General features: G+C 46.0%; 4 non-coding genes across 4 annotated transcripts; 2 read left to right on the top strand and 2 right to left on the bottom strand.

Moving 5' to 3' along the window:
* Positions 1-398: 398 nt before the first annotated feature.
* TRNAY-GUA (transfer RNA tyrosine (anticodon GUA)) lies at positions 399-488 on the top strand. The gene is given in 2 exon segments: positions 399-435; positions 453-488. It is a non-coding gene; the product is annotated as a tRNA-Tyr (tRNA).
* Positions 489-1619: 1131 nt separating this feature from the next.
* On the bottom strand, positions 1620-1691 carry TRNAG-UCC (transfer RNA glycine (anticodon UCC)). The gene has a single exon. It is a non-coding gene; the product is annotated as a tRNA-Gly (tRNA).
* Positions 1692-9115: 7424 nt separating this feature from the next.
* Positions 9116-9205, top strand: TRNAY-GUA (transfer RNA tyrosine (anticodon GUA)). Its single transcript is given in 2 exon segments — positions 9116-9152; positions 9170-9205. It is a non-coding gene; the product is annotated as a tRNA-Tyr (tRNA).
* A 6751-nt stretch (positions 9206-15956) lies between these two features.
* On the bottom strand, positions 15957-16028 carry TRNAG-UCC (transfer RNA glycine (anticodon UCC)). The gene has a single exon. It is a non-coding gene; the product is annotated as a tRNA-Gly (tRNA).
* Between the last annotated feature and the right edge of the window lie 825 nt (positions 16029-16853).

A 16853-nucleotide genomic window follows, 5' to 3' on the forward strand; every position in this document is an offset into this window, starting at 1 on the left:
CATAGCATCTATTCCCTGCTTGCTCTGATAAGCAGAGCAGCAGGTGAGAATGGCCCCCTACCACCATGGGATATATGCAGGACTATGACTGCAAAATGGGACTGTCCTGCCAAAATTGGGACACTTGGGAGACATGTTAATAATGATATTTTGATAATATTTTATGTAATACATAAGTTTCCATTGAGATCCCAACTTTAAATTTGGTATGGCCAATCTCAAGACTTCAAGGAATAGATACAAAAATTGTAAACCTTCTTTTTGGAAAACTTTTTAAGTGTTTATACCTAAGAAAATGAGGTGTTTGCTTGATTACACATTTCAACTTTTCACAATTTCAATCCCTTATAAATAAAAATTAACTCAATATATGGATGGACCAGCTTAATGGCACTAACCCTTCGATAGCTCAGCTGGTAGAGCGGAGGACTGTAGTGGAATATAACACAGGAATCCTTAGGTCGCTGGTTCAATTCCGGCTCGAAGGAGATGTTTTTGTTTTCGTCTATTTGCTGAGATGTTAATTTCTGAGATATTAATCACCAACAATTATAGATGGTTCATCCTGTTTCCCCTTTTACACCCTGATAACATGGGAAATCTGTGTCTGGTTTGTTGTATGTGATACCCCTTTTACCCCAGAGCTAAAACCCGGGTTATTGCAGGGCTAATCTGGGCAGCTCCTTGGTGTAAATGGGGACAATGTTGGACTCCCAGGTCGAGTGACCCAGCAATCCAGCCCATGTAACTTGTAGGGTTTAATACGGGAACGACCCGTGAAACCCTGCAGTGTAAACGGCGCAATCCGGGTCACGATGACCTGTAGCGTGCTGCATCCCAGACGATTAGTCGGCTTCAGTGGTGCTTGGAGATGACGTAATCTCCAAGCATCCACTTCAATGCCGGAAGAGCCGGGTCACTGCAGCCCCGCTCCGGTGTGAATGGCGCTGACTCGGGAATTTCCTGGGTCAGCGCCGGCTAACTTCCGGGTCTGATCTGGTTTGGAACCCTGTATAATCTCTGGGCCAGAACCGGAATTTAGGTAAAACACCAGAATAAGTCACGCTGCATGTTGCTGAGCCTCTATTAGGGTAATTACGGTTTGCCACATTACATGTAATCACGGGAGACGCTTCTATAGCTCAGCTCCCTGGTCTGGCTGCTGGGAGAGATGAGAGCGGCTGTGACCAGCAGGCAGGTAAAGGGTTACCAGGCTAAATATGAATTACACGTGGTGCCCGGCTGCATGGCAGATAGGTGGGATATCTGTGATCCGCTGTCACTATGTAACCATCAGACCTCAGTACATGGTGCCAGCAGCCACTGTCTCTTATCATTGGAGCTAAGCACCTTATTGTTTTGTTATAATGGAAATGAGACACAGAGCAGTAATTGCTGCATTGTCCCCCTCCCCCTCCGCTCTGGCTGATCTATTACACAGAGCAGTCAGTATATTTAGTGCTGTGCCTGAGATTCAGGTGACTGTCATTAGCTCTCACCAGCATTATATAAGGTGAGTACAATTACTGCAGCAGTCAGTAATAACATCCGGATTTTCCCTCTCCTGATACATGATGTCTTATTCTCTTATTTGACAAAAATAAAAAAACAAAAGAACCTGCGTTGGCCGGGAATCGAACCCGGGTCAACTGCTTGGAAGGCAGCTATGCTCACCACTATACCACCAACGCTGTGTGTGATGTCAGCTCATACACTGATCTCCACCTATACCAACAACGCTGTGTGTGATGTCAGCTCATACACTGATCACCACTGTACCACCAACGCTGTGTGTGATGTCAGCTCATACACTGATCACCACTATACCACCAACGCTGTGTGTGATGTCAGCTCATACACTGATCACCACTATACCACCAACGCTGTGTGTGATGTATATTCATACACTGATCACCACTACACCACCAACGCTGTGTGTGATGTCAGCTCATACACTGATCACCACTATACCACCAACGCTGTGTGTGCTGTCAGCTCATACACTGATCACCACTATACCACCAACACTGTGTGTGATGTCAGCTCATACACTGATCACCACTATACCACCAATGCTGTACGTGATGTCAGCTCATACACTGATCACCACTATACCACCAATGCTGTATGTGATGTCAGCTCATACACTGATCACCACTATACCACCAACGCTGTGCGTGATGTCAGCTCATACACTGATCACCACTATACCACCAACGCTCTGTGTGATGTCAACTCATACACTGATCACCACTATACCACCAATGCTGTGTGTGATGTCAGCTCATACACTGATCACCACTATACCACCAACGCTGTATGTGATGTCAGCTCATACACTGATCACCACTATACCACCAATGCTGTATGTGATGTCAGCTCATACACTGATCACCACTATACCACCAATGCTGTATGTGATGTCAGCTCATACACTGATCACCACTATACCACCAACGCTGTGTGTGATGTCAGCTCATACACTGATCACCACTATACCACCAACACTGTGCGTGATGTCAGCTCATACACTGATCACCACTATACCACCAACACTGCGTGATGTCAGCTCATACACTGATCACCACTATACCACCAATGCTCTGTGTGATTTCAGCTCATACACTGATCACCACTATACCACCAATGCTGTGCGTGATGTCAGCTCATACACTGATCACCACTATACCACCAACGCTGTGCGTGATGTCAGCTCATACACTGATCACCACTATACCACCAACAATGTGCGTGATGTCAGCTCATACACTGATCACCACTATACCACCAACGCTCTGTGTGATGTCAACTCATACACTGATCACCACTATACCACCAACGCTGTGTGTGATGTCAGCTCATACACTGATCACCACTATACCACCAACGCTGTATGTGATGTCAGCTCATACACTGATCACCACTATACCACCAATGCTGTGCGTGATGTCAGCTCATACACTGATCACCACTATACCACCAATGCTGTGCGTGATGTCAGCTCATACACTGATCACCACTATACCACCAACGCTGTGCGTGATGTCAGCTCATACACTGATCACCACTATACCACCAACACTGTGCGTGATGTCAGCTCATACACTGATCACCACTATACCACCAACGCTGTGCGTGATGTCAGCTCATACACTGATCACCACTATACCACCAATGCTGTATGTGATGTCAGCTCATACACTGATCACCACTATACCACCAACGCTGTGTGTGATGTCAGCTCATACACTGATCACCACTATACCACCAACACTGTGCGTGATGTCAGCTCATACACTGATCACCACTATACCACCAACGCTGTGCGTGATGTCAGCTCATACACTGATCACCACTATACCACCAATGCTCTGTGTGATGTCAGCTCATACACTGATCACCACTATACCACCAACGCTGTGCATGATGTCAGCTCATACACTGATCACCACTATACCACCAACGCTGTGCGTGATGTCAGCTCATACACTGATCACCACTATACCACCAACGCTGTGTGTGATGTCAGCTCATACACTGATCACCACTATACCACCAACGCTCTGTGTGATGTCAACTCATACACTGATCACCACTATACCACCAACGCTGTGTGTGATGTCTGCTCATACACTGATCACCACTATACCACCAACGCTGTGTGTGATGTCTGCTCATACACTGATCACCACTATACCACCAACGCTGTGTGTGATGTCTGCTCATACACTGATCACCACTATACCACCAACGCTGTGTGTGATGTCAGCTCATACACTGATCACCACTATACCACCAACGCTGTGTGTGATGTCAGCTCATACACTGATCACCACTATACCACCAATGCTGTGTGTGATGTCAGCTCATACACTGATCACCACTATACCACCAATGCTGTGTGTGATGTCAGCTCATACACTGATCACCACTATACCACCAACGCTGTGTGTGATGTCAGCTCATACACTGATCACCACTATACCACCAATGCTGTATGTGATGTCAGCTCATACACTGATCACCACTATTCCACCAATGCTGTGCGTGATGTCAGCTCATACACTGATCACCACTATACCACCAATGCTGTGTGTGATGTCAGCTCATACACTGATCACCACTATACCACCAACGCTGTGTGTGATGTCAGCTCATACACTGATCACCACTATACCACCAATGCTGTATGTGATGTCAGCTCATACACTGATCACCACTATTCCACCAATGCTGTGCGTGATGTCAGCTCATACACTGATCACCACTATACCACCAATGCTGTACGTGATGTCAGCTCATACACTGATCACCACTATACCACCAACACTGTGCGTGATGTCAGCTCATACACTGATCACCACTATACCACCAACGCTGTGCGTGATGTCAGCTCATACACTGATCACCACTATACCACCAACGCTCTGTGTGATGTCAGCTCATACACTGATCACCACTATACCACCAACGCTGTGTGTGATGTCAGCTCATACACTGATCACCACTATACCACCAACGCTGTGTGTGATGTCAGCTCATACACTGATCACCACTATACCACCAATGCTGTATGTGATGTCAGCTCATACACTGATCACCACTATACCACCAACGCTCTGTGTGATGTCAACTCATACACTGATCACCACTATACCACCAACGCTGTGTGTGATGTCAGCTCATACACTGATCACCACTATACCACCAATGCTGTATGTGATGTCAGCTCATACACTGATCACCACTATTCCACCAATGCTGTGCGTGATGTCAGCTCATACACTGATCACCACTATACCACCAATGCTGTATGTGATGTCAGCTCATACACTGATCACCACTATACCACCAACACTGTGCGTGATGTCAGCTCATACACTGATCTCCACTATACCACCAATGCTGTGCGTGATGTCAGCTCATACACTGATCACCACTATACCACCAATGCTCTGTGTGATGTCAGCTCATACACTGATCACCACTATACCACCAACGCTGTGCGTGATGTCAGCTCATACACTGATAACCACTATACCACCAACGCTGTGTGTGATGTCAGCTCATACACTGATCACCACTATACCACCAACGCTCTGTGTGATGTCAACTCATACACTGATCACCACTATACCACCAATGCTGTGTGTGATGTCATCTCATACACTAATCTGTTAGTGTTGTGTGGTCCTAACTCCTACCTCACCCAAAGTGTACACAGAAAATATAGTATTAACTTCAACTTATTTTGGGCCAGGGATAAATATTTTATTAATAAATAAGCTTTATAGTAATGATAAAGATATGTACAGCAAGTAGTATGCACTGTAAGCACCCAAGTGCACTGGTGATCGCAGATTCCCAATTATCAGGAATCTGAATGTGCGCTGGACCCATCCTGCATTGTCTGTACTGTTAATAACTGTTTTTCTTGTGTGCTCATTTGATTATGTACTGTGTAATGCTCTGCGGAACCCTTGTGGCACCATATAAAGGATAATAATAATAATTATGTGAGTGTGCAGAATAGTAGTTGCACACAGACCCTTGAATGCCTCTGCCTGATTGACAGGCAGAGGCATTTAAGAGGCGGTATCGGCTGGTGTTCCCGGAATCTGGGGTGTGTCTGCGCCATTTTCCGGGAGTGGCCAGCCCAGAATTTGCGTTGATCAATGCATTGTCCTGGGCTCACAAGCCAGCCAGCCTGAGTAATCTGAGGCTTACTCAGCTGGCCAGAGGCCCATTGCCATCCATCTTCATGACCATCGACGACAAATGGTCATGATGGTGATCCTAGCCTGCGACCTCGGTCGCAGTTCTGGGGTCACAAATGCAGTAGAGGGTGTCATACACCTCCTGCTGCATTTGCATAGTAGCAAAGATCGCATTGCAAAGCTGCCTGTGTGCACCCCCTATGTGATCCTTGCTGAATCAGGCCCAGTGTTATTATTATATTTGGGCCTGAATTAGAGATGTACGGTATTACACAGCTACAGGGATGTACAGGGAATCACTATACTGTACAACTCCTATACAAATGCAGCAGGAGGTGCCTGGAGTAAGTAGGTACCTCCAGTTCCAAGTGCTGCATCCTAAGTCAAAATATAAGATCTGCGAGACTATCGGCCATACTTGCCTACTTTTTTTTCTCTTCCCGGGAGAAGCAGGAGGGTGGCGATGGGGGGGGGTGACCTGATGATCTGCATCATTAAGCCCCACCCCCTCACTGGCGGGGCCACATGCTGTGATTCATGAAGAATACAATAGGAAGTGGGCGGGAATGTGGGAGAAATGCCTACTCTAACGGGACTGCGGGGGTTACCCGGAATATAGGAAGGTTCCCTAGGACTCTCACACTAGAGATTAGTCACAACAAGGTACTTTTTGAAATTGCTACAATACTATTGACACGTTCGTTGAGCCTCTAAGATTTAGGTCTGCCACAAGTCTCACTAGAAGCCAAGCCACTGAACATGCAATTGCTGACAATATGATTCCCAAACATAATCCGAACAGAAAGTGATCTTTGATCGTCTGGTGACATGCATCACCAACCAAGGAACAAGTACGATTGCCTTTTTCATTTCTTTTTTGTGGCAAATGCATGAAATGTTCCATTGTAGCATGGACAGGCATTGCAGCAATGTTTCGCCCAGGAGGAACTACAAACATTCTTCAAAAATTCAGTTCTATCAAGCTGAGTTCAAAAGCTGGAAAAAACTGATATTGACAAGGGTCTACAATTTTGATGAAGCTTCCATGATCATTACTAATGCCATGACCTGCCTGGATCATTTATTTGACATCAAAATTAATGAACAATCATTTGGTCACAAGTTCTTGATACTTGGAGATTTTCAACAAGTTCTACCCATAATCCCTCACTCAGCACGCGGAACCATTATCGAGAACTGTCTGAAATCGTGCCCACTATAGCCATACTTCAAAAAGTATCTTATGACACAGAACATGCGTACCAACCGCAATGAGGTCACATTCACTGAATTTCTATAAGTGGTTGGTTCTGGCCGTGCCCATGTTCCAGATTCACCTTTCTGCAAATATCAAATGAGATGTTATGCAAGGATGACATTATTGAGCAATATATGGCACTAACATTCAAACCCTGTCTGAATATGAACTGATAGATAGAGCAATCCTTTACCCAAAGAATTCCCATTGTTATGAGATCAACAAGATCATTGTATGACTTCCAGGTGAAGAGCGCATTTTCCACAGTCTGGACACAGTTGTGACTGAAGATGAGAGGGAAAGAGTGCGCTATCCAGTTGAATTTTTGCACACGATCAAGATGAGTGGACGTCCGCCTCACATTCTATGCCTGTAAAAGGGTGCAGTCGTGGTGCTCATCAGGAACCTGGACACAAGGAAAGGTATGGGCCCTCATTCAGAGCCGTACGCTCTGAGCAGAGCGCACGCTCTGAATGAGGGCCGGGCTCCATTTTCATGGAGCGTCCTCCTGGACGCTGGTATATCTGTGGGTCACCACCCACAGGCTATACGAGCGTGCTTTTTGATGGCCGCGATGGTCGAGACCATCGCGACCATCGAAATTGCGAGCCGGAGCCTGCGGTTGAGGTTTTCAACCGCAAGCTCCGGAGTGATTTTGGCTCTATCAGAGCCAAAATCACTCCCACTGACATCACTAGTGATGTCAGTGGGCCGGCTTCTGACGGGAGGCGTTCCCGTGGGAACGCCCCCGTCAGGGAGGCACGCCCCCGGCACGCCCACCAAAGGGGGCGTGCTGTCAATCAACATTGACAGCACGCCCCCTTTGATCGGACACAACGAGCGAAGGACTTTCCTTCGCTCGTCGCGTCTGGCGCATGCGCACGACGGAGCTCCCTCCGTCGTGCGCATGCTCAGTGCATAACATCGACCCACTTGCGAGCGGACAGCCGCTCACGAGTGGGTCTGAATCAGGCCCATAGTCAATGGCACATGTATGATCGTAAAGTCGCTCTTCCAAAATACAATTTCTGTGGAGAACATGAGTGGTCGTTACACACCTTGCCACGCATTCCACTGACTCCAAGCGACAGCACTTTCCCTTTTATGATCAAACATATTCAATTTCCGATCATATTGTCCTTTGTGATGACAAGGAATTAAGCTGCATACACACACAACGATTTTTTGAACGATTATTGTTTAACGATAATCGTTTTAAAAAATCGTTCACTTTCTGAGTCAAACGATGAATGATTATCGTTCATGCGCGTTCTCATTTGTTGTTTGTAGTTCCGTCAGACTTGTCAACTGAAAGGGAATATGCAAAAATCGTTTGTAGTTCAAAAAAATCGTTCATTACACTTTAAAATATCTGACAGATAATCTGACAGATAATAGTTCATAAAAATCGTTCATAAAATCGTTGGTAACAAAATCGTTGTGTGTGTATGCAGCTTTATGGAGCGTACACACGGTCAGATTTGTCAGATTTGTCAGATGAACGATTGAACGATTAAACGATTTGAACGATTTTACCAAAGTTTTGAACGATTTGAACGATTGAACGATTTTTGACTGCATTAAAATGAATGGAATCGTCCAAGTCTGACTGCAAACCCATCAGATGTCAGATATCTTTATCTGACAAACGGGAACGCGCATCGTTGATCGTCCATCGTTCAGGCATGTCAGATATGAACGATTTTCCTTCAGATATGAACGACTGAACGATTTTTAAATCGTTATCGTTCATATCTGAAGGAAAAATCTGACCGTGTGTATGCACCATTAGAGTCAAGCATAGACATTTGACAAAGTCAGAATATACTTACCAGAGCCAGTCTTCTCACATGGTATGCTCTACGTTAAAGGATTCTGTTACAGTAAAGATCACTCGCAAAAATGCACCTGGATTACCTGCCACAAATGGATGGACTCAAAATAATGTCTTTACTGAAGTCTTTGAATGAATTTGTAAAAAAATTTTGTCAATCAAATAAATTTTACATTAGTTGCTTGATATGAGTTTATTATACATTTCAACTTTTGACATTTTCAAACCCTTCTAAATAAAAATACATTATTTAAGGACATTTGCAGGATGGCCTGTATACCTGTGCACCAGCCTGGAGGCACTATACCTTCGATAGCTCAGCTGGTAAAGCGGAGGACTGTAGTGGGATATATCACAGGAATCCTTAGGTCGCTGGTTCAATTCCGGCTCGAAGGAGATGTTTTTGTTTCGTCTATTTGCTGAGATGCTAATTTCTCAGATATTAAACAACAACAAATACATATGGTTCATCCTGATTTCCCTTTTACACCAAGATAACTTGGGAACTTTGGCCCTCATTCAGAGCCGCTCGTTAGCGGCAGTACGCTCGTTCCGAGCGATGTTTGCACATCTGCGCATACGTACGCTTTTTAGTACGCATGCGCGAACCAGTCAGTGCGGCCGAAAATCCTTTGTACGCTATATAGCGAGTGCCTGCTATTTTGAGTGACAGAATGAGGCGTATGTGGGTGGTAACAGGGGAAGGTGCTTGAAAATGGGGAGTGGAGATCCGAACGCAGGCGTGCTTAAAGGTCAAAACGGGCGTTTTATGGGTGTGTATATTTAAAACAGCAGCGTCATTGACCACGTTACTGGGTTATTTTATAGCCAGAACTGCACGCAAATTTGTGGTAGCAAACACCAACCACAAAAATAGCGAGCAGTTCATACGCTGGTCGATGTACTCGATTAATCTAATAAATAGCGGACATGACGTAGGATGCGAGCGGCCAGGGGGCGTTTTTAACAAATAAACGAGCGTATGTTTTGCTCGTTCGTTCAGACTTAGAGGTGTGAACACACTGCAATGTGCGTACGGATCATTTAAATAGCCACCCCTTGATTTTAAACGAACGACCGCAAATAGCGTGCGGCTCTGAATGAGGGCCTTTGTTTCTGTTCAGTTGCATGTAAACTACGCTGCATGTTGCTGTGCATCTTTTAGGGTAATTACGGTTTACCACATTACATGTAATCACAGGACAGATACAGACTAAGGACCGTATTCAATTATGTGCTATAAGTGGTGATATCGTGGTAAATTATTTCACCCGCGATAATATAGTTATCGCATCCGCAATTTTGCGGTAAATTATTGCACGTGCCATTATCAGATAGTGTGAAACAGGCAAAAAGTTTTCACCATCTCAGACCAGGTGAAAAAAAATGCAAAATCCCTAATTTATCCTAAAAATGTAGGGATTTCTTCCAGAACCGTTTGGACACCCCCTTAATTATAAATTAACCCAAAAGTTTATTGTAATTTGAGTAATTTGGCCACAAAAATGACCGGTCAAGTATTGGGTGAAAAAAAAAAAAAATCGATGAAATTGGGTTTAAAGTATTGGGTCTGGTATTTCGGGGGGCTGTATGGATGGGTCACATGCTTTAAATGTCTCACGTGGCTGCAGCAAGTGTTTTTAAAACTGCGCTTTTACTACACGAAAATATACATGTACCCATTATAACGTACCCCCAATTTACATAGAACAGTAATTTCCTGGGGCAAAAAAGGCTATTATTTTATAAACAAAAATTCAAATACGCAAATTACAGCCAACTGATGCAATTCAATTACCCTAAATACTGTTAAGACGGTCAATAATACATTTACAAAGTATGTTAGCCATTTTTTGGGGGTACAGATGCATTTTCCTACATATCCTGACATTTTTGCCTGTTAAATTATCGCACCTACCAGTTTTTGCCTGTTTTTGGTGAAAAATCATCAAAATCGGCCAATATTATCGAAGCTAATTGAATACAGCCCTAAGTGCTAATTTTGGAGATGGTTCTATAGCTCAGCTCCCTGGTCTGTCTGCTGGGAGACATGAGATGCATCACATGTAAGGACGGGAGACGGCCTCTATAGCTCAGCTCCCTGGTCTGTCTGCTGGGAGACATGAGATGCATCACATGTAAGGACAGGAGATGGCTTCTATAGCTCAGCTCCCTGGTCTGTCTGCTGTTAGGCATGAGATGCATCACATGTAAGGACAGGAGACGGCTACTATAGCTCAGCTCCCTGGTCTGTCTGCTGTTAGACATGAGATGCATCACATGTAAGGACAGGAGATGGCTTCTAAAGCTCAGCTTCCTGGTCTGTCTGCTGTTAGACATGAGATGTATTACATGTAAGGACAGGAGACGGCCTCTATAGCTCAGCTCCCTGGTCTGTCAGCTGTTAGACATGAGATGCATCACATGTAAGGACAGGAGACGGCCTCTATAGCTCAGCTCCCTGGTCTGTATGCTGAGAGACATGAGATGCATCACATTTAAGGACAGGAGATGGCTTCTATAGCTCAGCTCCCTGGTCTGTCTGCTGTTAGACATGAGATGTATTATATGTAAGGACAGGAGGTGGCTTCTATAGCTCAGCTCCCTGGTCTGTATGCTGAGAGACATGAGATGCATCACATGTAAGGACAGGAGATGGCCTCTATAGCTCAGCTTCCTGGTCTGTCTGCTGTTAGACATGAGATGCATCACATGTAAGGACAGGAGACGGTCTCTATAGCTCAGCTCCATGGTCTGTATGCTGTTAGACATGAGATGCATCACATGTAAGGACAGGAGATGGCTTCTATAGCTCAGCTCCCTGGTCTGTCTGCTGTTAGACATGAGATGTATTATATGTAAGGACAGGAGAAGGCTTCTATAGCTCAGCTCCCTGGTCTGTATGCTGAGAGACATGAGATGCATCACATGTAAGGACAGGAGACGGCCTCTGTAGCTCAGCTTCCTGGTCTGTCTGCTGTTAGACATGAGATGTATTACATGTAAGGACAGGAGACGGCCTCTATAGCTCAGCTCCCTGGTCTGTATGCTGAGAGACATGAGATGCATCACATGTAAGGACAGGAGACGGCTTCTATAGCTCAGCTCCCTGGTCTGTCTGCTGTTAGACATGAGATGTATTATATGTAAGGACAGGAGATGGCTTCTATAGCTCAGCTCCCTGGTCTGTATGCTGAGAGACATGAGATGAATCACATGTAAGGACAGGAGACGGCCTCTATAGCTCAGCTCCCTGGTCTGTCTGATGGGAGACATGAGATGCATCACATGTAAGGACAGGAGACGGATTCTGTAGCTCAGCTCCCTGGTCTGTCTGCTGGGAGACATGAGATGCATCACATGTAAGGACAGGAGATGGCCTCTATAGCTCAGCTCCCTGGTCTGTCTGCTGGGAGACATGAGATGCATCACATGTAAGGACAGGAGATGGCTTCTATAGCTCAGCTCCCTGGTCTGTCTGCTGTTAGTCATGAGATGTATTATATGTAAGGACAGGAGACGGCTTCTATAGCTCAGCTCCCTGGTCTGTATGCTGAGAGACATGAGATGCATCACATGTAAGTACAGGAGACGGCCTCTGTAGCTCAGCTTCCTGGTCTGTCTGCTGTTAGACATGAGATGTATTACATGTAAGGACAGGAGACGGCCTCTATAGCTCAGCTCCCTGGTCTGTCTGCTGTTAGACATGAGATAGATCACATGTAAGGACAAGAGACGGCCTCTATAGCTCAGCTCCCTGGTCTGTCTGCTGTTAGACATGAGATGCATCACATGTAAGGACAGGAGACGGCCTCTATAGCTCAGCTCCCTGGTCTGTATGCTGAGAGACATGAGATGCATCACATGTAAGGACAGTAGACGGCTTCTATAGCTCAGCTCCCTGGTCTGTCTGCTGTTAGACATGAGATGTATTATATGTAAGGACAGGAGATGGCTTCTATAGCTCAGCTCCCTGGTCTGTATGCTGAGAGACATGAGATGCCTCACATGTAAGGACAGGAGACGGCCTCTATAGCTCAGCTCCCTGGTCTGTCTGATGGGAGACATGAGATGCATCACATGTAGGGACAGGAGATGGATTCTATAGCTCAGCTCCCTGGTCTGTCTGCTGGGAGACATGAGATGCATCACATGTAAGGACAGGAGATGGCCTCTATAGCTCAGCTCCCTGGTCTGTCTGCTGTTAGACATGAGATGCATCACATGTAAGGACAGGAGACGGCCTCTTTAGCTCAGCTCCATGGTCTGTCTGCTGGGAGACATGAGATGCATCACATGTAAGGACAGGAGACGGCTTCTATAGCTCAGCTTCCTGGTCTGTCTGCTGTTAGACATGAGATGCATCACATGTAAGGACAGGAGACGGCCTCTACAGCTCAGCTCCCTGGTCTGTCTGCTGTTAGACATGAGATGCATCACATGTAAGGACAGGAGACGGCCTCTATAGCTCAGCTCCCTGGTCTGTCTGCTGGGAGACATGAGATGCATCACATGTAAGGACAGGAGATGGCTTCTATAGCTCAGCTCCCTGGTCTGTCTGCTGGGAGACATGAGATGTATTACATGTAAGGACAGGAGACGGCCTCTATAGCACAGCTCCCTGGTCTGTCTGCTGTTAGACATGAGATGCATCACATGTAAGGACAGGAGACGGCCTCTATAGCTCAGCTCCCTGGTCTGTATGCTGAGAGACATGAGATGCATCACATGTAAGGACAGTAGATGGCTTCTATAGCTCAGCTCCCTGGTCTGTCTGCTGTTAGACATGAGATGTATTATATGTAAGGACAGGAGATGGCTTCTATAGCTCAGCTCCCTGGTCTGTATGCTGAGAGACATGAGATGCCTCACATGTAAGGACAGGAGATGGCCTCTATAGCTCAGCTCCCTGGTCTGTCTGATGGGAGACATGAGATGCATCACATGTAGGGACAGGAGATGGATTCTATAGCTCAGCTCCCTGGTCTGTCTGCTGGGAGACATGAGATGCATCACATGTAAGGACAGGAGATGGCCTCTATAGCTCAGCTCCCTGGTCTGTCTGCTGTTAGAGTTGAGATGCATCACATGTAAGGACAGGAGATGGCCTCTATAGCTCAGCTCCCTGGTCTGTCTGCTGTTAGACATGAGATGTATTACATGTATGGACAGGAGACGGCCTCTGTAGCTCAGCTCCCTGGTCTGTCTGATGGGAGACATATGATGCCTCACATGTAAGGACAGGAGACGGCCTCTATAGCTCTGCTCCCTGGTCTGTCTGCTGTTAGACATGAGATGTATTACATGTAAGGACCGAGACCGCTTCTATAGCTCAGCTCCCTGGTCTGTATGCTGTTAGACATGAGATGTGTTATATGTAAGGACAGGAGATGGCTTCTATAGCTCAGCTCCCTGGTCTGTCTGCTGTTAGACATGAGATGTATTATATGTAAGGACAGGAGATGGCTTCTGTAGCTCAGCTCCCTGGTCTGTCTGCTGGAAGACATGAGATGCATCACATGTAAGGACCGGAGATGGCTTCTATAGCTCAGCTCCCTGGTCTGTCTGCTGTTAGACATGAGATGTATTATATGTAAGGACAGGAGATCGCTTCTATAGCTCAGCTCCCTGGTCTGTCTGCTGGGAGACGAGATGTATTATATGTAAGGACAGGAGACGGCCTCTATAGCTCAGCTTCCTGGTCTGTCTGCTGGGAGACATGAGATTATTATTATTTCTTTTTATTTATAGGGTGCCACAAGTGATCTGCAGCACTGTACATACAGTAAAGGGTACACAGAACATTACATTACAGTACAGTAACCAACTTATAAACAGAGCACAAGTTACATTTAGCAACACAATTCTCCATACACAATACAGCTGGGAAGGTGAAGGCTGTCATAGAAGTGCTAGAGAAGAAGGCTGTGAGACAGTGGGGAGGAGGATCCTGCTCCTAGGAGCTTACAATCTAGGGGAGAGGGGAGACGGACAGATGACATGAGGCATGAGTGTGTAGAGGGGGGCCTGAGTGCAGGAACTAAGCAAGGTAGAGAAGGCTGAGGCAATAGGGACAGAGACCTGGTGACGGTTATGTGGTGCAAGGGTATGCTTTGATGAACAGGTGGGTTTTTAGTGCACGTTTGAAGCTCTGCAAGGTTGGGGAGAGCCTAATCGAGCAAGGGAGCTTATTCCAGTGAAGGGGTTCTGCACGAGCATGAAATGAAGTAACCAGGGTGGAGGAGAGGTAACAGTCATTGGCACACCAGAGTGAACGGGAGGGAGTATGTAAGGAGATGAGGTTGGAGATGTAGGTAGCAGTAGAGTTAGAGAGGGCCTTGTATGTGAAGGAGAGGACTTTGAAGAGGATTCTGTAGGGGAAAGGGAGCCAGTGCAGGTTTTGGCAGAGGGGAGCAGCTGAAGTGGAATGGCAGGAGAGGAAGATAAGTCTACCTGCAGCATTGAGAACAAACTGGAGGGGAGCAAAATGGTAACGTGGGAGGCCAGTAAGGAGGAAGTTGCAGTAGTCAAGCAGAGAAATGATTAGTCAATGAATAATCAGTTTGGTAGCATTCTGGGAGATGAAAGGCCTAATACGAGTGATGTTGCGTAGCTGGAACCAAACAGGATTGAGCCAGAGATTGAATGTGGGGTGTTAAGGAGAGTGTGGGTCATGGGTGATACCCAAGCAGCGAAGTTGGTGGACGGGGGAGATGATTGTGTTGTCAACGGTGATAGCGACATTGGATGGAGTGGAGACTCTATTAGGGGGAAAGATGATGAGAAGCATGTAAGGACAGGCGCTGTGTTGTCTCACAGCAGTGATGGGGAAGAGCCTCCTCATTTATTTAGGACGGAAATATATTGTTTATTTATTATTAATTATTTATTAACAGTTTATTTTAGAGAGCATTGTCCCCCTCCCCCTCGCCACTGGTTGATCTATTATACAGAGCAGTAATTGTTAAATTGTCCCCCTACCCCTCCCCTCTGGCTGATCTATTACACAGAGCAGTCAGTATAATTAGGTGACTGTCATTAGCTCTCACCAGCATTATATAAGGTGAGTACAATTACTTTAGCAGTCAGTACTTTCCCTCCAGATGCCCTTGTTTTATATGACAAAAATAAAAAAACTAAAAGAACCTGCGTTGGCCGGGAATCGAACCCGGGTCAACTGCTTGGAAGGCAGCTATGCTCACCACTATACCACCAACGCTGTGTGTGATGTCAGCTCATACACTGATCACCACTATACCACCAACGCTGTGTGTGATGTCAGCTCAAACACTGATCACCACTATACCAACAACGCTGTGTGTGATGTCAGCTCATACACTGATCACCACTATACCACCAACGCTGTGTGTGATGTCAGCTCATACACTGATCACCACTATACCACCAACGCTGTGTGTGATGTCAGCTCATACACTGATCACCACTATACCACCAACGCTGTGTGTGATGTCAGCTCATACACTGATCACCACTATACCACCAACGCTGTGTGTGATGTCAGCTCATACACTGATCACCACTATACCACCAACGCTGTGTGTGATGTCAGCTCATACACTGATCACCACTATACCACCAACGCTGTGTGTGATGTCAGCTCATACACTGATCACCACTATACCACCAACGCTGTGTGTGATGGCAGCTCATACACTGATCACCACTATACCACCAACGCTGTGTGTGATGTCAGCTCAAACACTGATCACCACTATACCACCAACGCTGTGTGTGATGTCAGCTCAAACACTGATCACCACTATACCAACAACGCTGTGTGTGATGTCAGCTCATACACTGATCACCACTATACCACCAACGCTGTGTGTGATGTCAGCTCATACACTGATCACCACTATACCACCAACGCTGTGTGTGATGTCAGCTCATACACTGATCACCACTATACCACCAACGCTGTGTGTGATGTCAGCTCATACACTGATCACCACTATACCACCAACGCTGTGTGTGATGTCAGCTCATACACTGATCACCACTATACCACCAACGCTGTGTGTGA

The sequence above is a fragment of the Taudactylus pleione genome, unplaced genomic scaffold (assembly GCF_031769625.1).
Source record: "Taudactylus pleione unplaced genomic scaffold, aTauple2 ptg000050l, whole genome shotgun sequence".
Lineage (NCBI taxonomy): Eukaryota > Metazoa > Chordata > Amphibia > Anura > Myobatrachidae > Taudactylus > Taudactylus pleione.